This window comes from Phacochoerus africanus, chromosome 3 (genome assembly GCF_016906955.1).
Source record: "Phacochoerus africanus isolate WHEZ1 chromosome 3, ROS_Pafr_v1, whole genome shotgun sequence".
Classification (NCBI taxonomy): domain Eukaryota; kingdom Metazoa; phylum Chordata; class Mammalia; order Artiodactyla; family Suidae; genus Phacochoerus; species Phacochoerus africanus.
Genome location: NC_062546.1, coordinates 126,012,573 through 126,018,404, shown reverse-complemented (window position 1 = coordinate 126,018,404; position 5,832 = coordinate 126,012,573).

Genomic DNA, 5,832 nt, shown 5'->3' with positions numbered 1-5,832 from the left:
AGAAGCCAGAAAGCTAACAAAAGCTGCCCCCAACCCATCCCCAAAGAAAAAGTTCTCATGCAGAAGGAGAAAACGTTTTCTAACCTTTTACTCACACCATTGTGGATATCCAATTTTTAGGCAGTTAGTTTAGGTAAAACCAGAAAATGTAATCTTTAAATTCACTTAACTGAGTACACATGGCACATGTCAAACTGCAATTTTCCAAAGCCAACAAACAAGTGTTTGTAACTTTTTTTAAGTTCTTCTAACTCAGTGCTTCTCAAATTGTAATGTGTATATGAATCACCTGGGGCTTTTGTTACACCGATTTTGACTGAGACTTGGGGAAGACCCAGTAAACTTCTGGTGCCACTGATGTAGCAGACACAAGGAGCACATTTTGAGTAGAAAGGTTCCAGTTCAGTGATTCACATTCTTGGACCCATAGAATCACCCGAGGAGCTTATAAACCAGCTGATGCTCAGATTCTGTCCCCAGCAAAGCCGTCCGTTTCCTCCTCTGAAAACCTCCTCATGTGCGCATGGTAAGAACTGAACTCAAATTTATTGAGTACATGAATCAGTCTTTTTTATATACATCTGAGTTTACCAATGTAATGCTAAGTAAACTAACGTGATTTCTACATTTATAAACTACATAAGGAGTATATATTTTTTTTATTACTTACTCTCAAAGATGACACTATTAACATTACTACTACAGTAACCAAAAGTTGAATATTAAACATCTATTTTGTCAATCAATAGAAGATGTTAAAAGAAAAAAACAAGATAGGTAGGTAGGACCCCAGGCCTAACAAAACTTGTGGTCTTATAGGGAATATAGATATTCAAGGGTTTGGGTTAAGCAGATCTCAGAAGACTAACGTCAAGCATCCTCTTCCCCATAGCAGGGGAGGACAAATGCCACACACTGATTTAACCCAATTCATATATTATATGAATTAAATCAAATAATTTTAATGGATTAAACAAGGGTGTTATGAAGCATATAATGCAGGCCCTAAAACTAATTTAGGGGAAGTGGGAAGCTGCCCTAGGGAAATACATTTGGGCTGAGACCTGAGCAATAGTTGATCCAGGTGAAGGGTGAAAAGCATAGCAGTTTCAGGCAGAAGGAATATGTTCTAAGACCTTATGGCAGGAGCCTAAGGAAAATGACCTGAGAGAACAGAATCCAGTGGGGCTGGAACAGATGGGTGAGCTAAAGCTGGAGAAAGAAGCAGAAAACAGGTCATACAGGAGCTTGTAGAGAATTTTGAACTTTGCTTTGAGTTCAATGCAAAGTCCCTAAGGAGTTTTAACCAGAGGAATAATGTGTTCCGATGGCAACGCTGGGAGGTCTTTCTGGCTCCAGTAGCTATAATTATACCAGAATAAACCAGATAAGCTTTTTCTTCTCTTAATGATTATTATTTCATTTTTATTTATCCTTTTGCAGTTTTCTGAACCATAAAATATCTCAATCCTTTTTAAATGACTTGGTGATTTATCCTGGACTTTATAAAGTTTAGCTAGAGGCATTCTGATACTTATGGCCTTCAGATTTTCCCTGAATCTAATTAAAAAGCCATAATTCAATCTTCATTTTCAGTAAAGCATGCTACCTTGAAATATTATTTTACCCATTTTGGTAGAAATGTTTTAATTAAATATTAAAGTTATAGAAATTAAAACTATACTTTTATTTCAAAAAACAGAAAAGGTATCTTAGTGTCTGCAAAGCAATACAAATTGTAATAATGTTACAGGTGTTTTAGATGTTGTACACCCCCTCCTCTCCATACAGAGAAGATATACTTGGATTTAATCTGGGCTTAAATGTAACAAAATGAAGGAAATCTGTTTCCTGGCAGCACAGTTCTTTGTAAGGAAGATGCTGTTTTTAAAAAATTGAAAGAACATTTAACTATTTGAATGGGTAGGAAAGGGGATAGTGTGAGACCCTTTGTCCAAGGAGCAAGTCATAGACAATAGGTAGTTCCTCCTTTGCTATTATCTGTTTTGCAACTAAGCCAGTGGTTTTAAATTCTATCTAGCTCCTCTGATCCCTTCTTATGATGGATTTTGGATAATATCCCTTTAATTTCCAGAAATTAAAATATTAGATAATATTTCCTATCTATAACATTTCAAGCAATTCAATGAAATTCCCTAAATGTAATATAAATAGGGTTGCCGAGTAAATAAACTGTATTTAGGGCTTAAATTAAAAATTAATTTGTTGCTTATCTGAAATTTAAATTTAACTGGGCTTCCTTTTTTTTTTTTTGCTTTTTAGGGCCGTGCCTATGGTATATGGAAGTTCCCAGGCTAGGGGTCGAATCAGTGTCAGCCTACACCACAGCCACAGCAATGCCAGATTCAAGCTACATCTGCGAACTACACCATACCTCACAGCAATGCCTGATCCTTAACCCACTGAGCTTGGCCAGGGATCGAACCCACAACCTCATGGTTACTGGTCAGATTCGTTTCTGCTGTGCCACAACAGGAACTCCCATGGGCATGCTATGTTTTTATTTGTTAAGCCTGGCAACCCTAATTATAAAAAAGTGAATAACATTTGAATAGTATTTGAATGTATAACTGTTCAGCCTTGACTATACTATAACACTTAATGAGGAAGTCAGATGCTTGTGCCAACCTTAGAATCACCAGATTGCAATAGCTATAAAAACAGACTAATACTAGTAGATTTCATTGGCTTCTCAAATGCCTTAAGTGGTATAGCCATTAATGATATAATTTTCTGAAAAGATAAGTGCTCTCTTAGAAAATTTCAAAGTGAAAACAAGCCACCAACTTTTCTTGATTTGCAAGGTAGTAGTATTCCTGAAAAACTGGGTGTGTATTAAAATCATGCAACATGACATATGCACAAATATACAAAGACACACACACACGAACACATTTAGGTAAGTTCTGTGCTCAGATGTTTACAGAGTTTCTCACTTACATATCCAGCAGGACATTCAAGAGTCTCATGAAAGACAAGGTACAATTCTTTGTTAGGCTGAACTTTTCTGCACATTGTAGGGCATTGAACTTCACCAAAACAGTAGTATTTTCCCTCAGTGGAAACAATCTAACAACACTCCCATGGATTTCCCTTAATTGATGGTAGCAGTCTCATTGAAGATACTAATTTAAACCATACATAAAAGGAAAGTTAGGGGAGAGTTTTTCTAGAACAAATGAAAGAACAGAGATAAACAATTGGAATTTGATCAGTTTCTTCTTTTAGTACATCATTGCATGGTCAGGCCTCTCAAGGTAGCTGTTTCCTTGCTCTCTGTTCATCTCTTGCCCAACCAGTGCTTGTTTCACCTGTACTCTATGAACTTGACTGGTCTTCCTATATATTTGCCCCTGGTCCCAGCTAGTGATTGTTCTTATCGGGGGGGGGGGGGGGGGGGGAATAAGGGGCATGCTCCTCGCTAGTTTCCCTGGTTACTAATGAGCCAACCTGATGTCAATTCCCCCTATAAATGGCAATCTTCCCTTCCTCTTGGGAGCCAAGACTGCCACTTTGTCCTGCTCACCATCGGCAGCACATGGTGGATGGGGTGTCAATCCAGAACCTTTCTTCAAACATGTAAGCTCCAGCATCCATTAAACCATTGATGTCTCTGTCACTGACTCAGGGCTCTTTCTTCAGTCTTAAACTCAGGCAAGCACAGGCCTTGTTGGCCTGCAGAGTGCAGCCCAGCAATGATGAAACAAACACTGATTAATCTACAAAATATTTGGTAAAATATCCATCTTTCTGTTTCTGAGAGCTTGAAGTGGGGAGGAAGAAATAGGCTCTGGGACATGTATTCCCTCTTCCTCTTCTAAGACCCATTGTGGGGTCAGGGGAGAGAGATGGGGAGGAAGAGTCATGGAGAGAATACTTTCCAGTATTAGAAAGGGTCTCCTCCACCCCTACCTGCTTGCTCCCATTCTGCAAACTAGTGCTGAAGGCCTCTTAATGATTCAGTGGTTACTGCATAATCATTGTGCATGGTTTTTTGGAAGGACGTAAAATTTCACTCTGTTTCCTCTATCAAAGAAGTCCCTTTTAGAATGACAGCTGTGTCTCTCATGGACCTTCCATTGGTACAATCCTCACCCCTTCTCTAGCCCACACCTCGGCTTCTGACCCTCCAATAATCTCTGGGTTCTTCATTTGGAATCCTCTTCTACAAGTTCAGGAATCTTGGATAATTGGCCATCTTAGCAGTTGCTCTCCCCCACTCCCTGCTCCATCTCCTATATGCATTACAGCACAGTTACTTTAGGAAACATGTATTAGCCTCCCTATGTTAGAAATCTCCAGAGCCCAATGAGCATCTGTCTCTAGGTTCCAATGTACTCCCAGATCTCAGAGGACTAATGTCAAGCATCCTTTCTTTTCCACAGTGGAGAGGAAGCTGAAAATGACAAGTGTCATACACTGGCCTAAGCAAATACCTGTAGTCTCCTTAGAAGATACCTGTAGTCTCCACAGTTAAAGGTAGCTAAGGACTGGAGTTCCCATCGTGGCTCAGTGGTTAACAAATCCGACTAGGAACCATGAGGTTGCAGTTCAGTCCCTGGCCTTGCTCAGTGGGTTAAGGATCCGGCGTGGCCATGAGCTGTGGTGTAGATTGCAGACACGGCTCAGATCTCGCATTGCTGTGGCTGTGGTGTAGGCTGGAGGCTACAGCTCCAATTAGACCCCTAGCCTAGGAACCTCCTTATGCCGAGGGAGCAGCCCTAAAAAAGGCAAAAAGACAAAAAATAAATTAATTAATTAAAAATAAATTAATTAATTTTAAAAAAAGGAACTAAGGACTAAATAGATCCTTCCCCTCAACTTTGCTACCATGTGGTACACTACAACAAATTTGCTACCCGTACACACTCAGGAAAACAGTCTTACAACCTGCACTGTGGGCTTCATAAAATTCAAGATTTCTGTCTAATCATGTGTGAAAAGTTTTCTTGAAGCAGATACAATGATATACAGTTGCCTTCTGATCAGAGTCAAGTAAGAAAATCTTTCATTTAAGAAATCGAAAACAGTCTCAATTTCCTTGGAATCCCAAACCTAGGGGGCCATTTCAAATAGCCTAGGCTCTTGAATTTCCTGAGTACTTATATCCTGTTGATACAAAGGAGAAAATGGCTGTCCAATATTATTGGTCTATCCACACATCTTGAACACCACTGATTTCAACTAATGAAAACTTTCTAATATTCATTATGCTAATTACAAAGACAAGTGAAGCCAATGTGCCTTCAGAGAGTGGGTTCCTGATTAGTCAGTCATTCAAATGTTAACTAGCTACTTTGGAGTGTGCATGCTGAATTAGGGGACTTCAGATACTAACTAATTACCCATAGGGTAAGTAAATTAAAACTAATTAACATGCATATGTCATGCTCTCTGTGATGAAGTTTATTAAAGTAAATTTAGAGTAATCAGACATCCCAGTTGACCTATTTTACAGTCCTATTTTACAACTGTTGTCCAGAGATAATTATAGTGTCCCCTTGCACTTTCAGAAGCATCTCAGGTTGGGCAAAATCTGTGTAATCACCCTCCAATATAAGGGAATTTATAGTTTCACAGTACTTTCTCCAAGAACTCTCTCTCCATACAACTCTAAAGATACTCAAGTTCTGCCTGCAGGTTCTACAGCACATTAAGCATTCTTTGAATAGCAAAATGCTAGCCTTCCCTGTTTGGAGGATACCCACACAGATATTAGCAACTCTCTAGGAGACCCCATCCCTTGTCTTTGGACAGGAGAGATCATTGCTCCGTAAGAATAAAGTAGCTATTTCTTACTATGGCACCAAC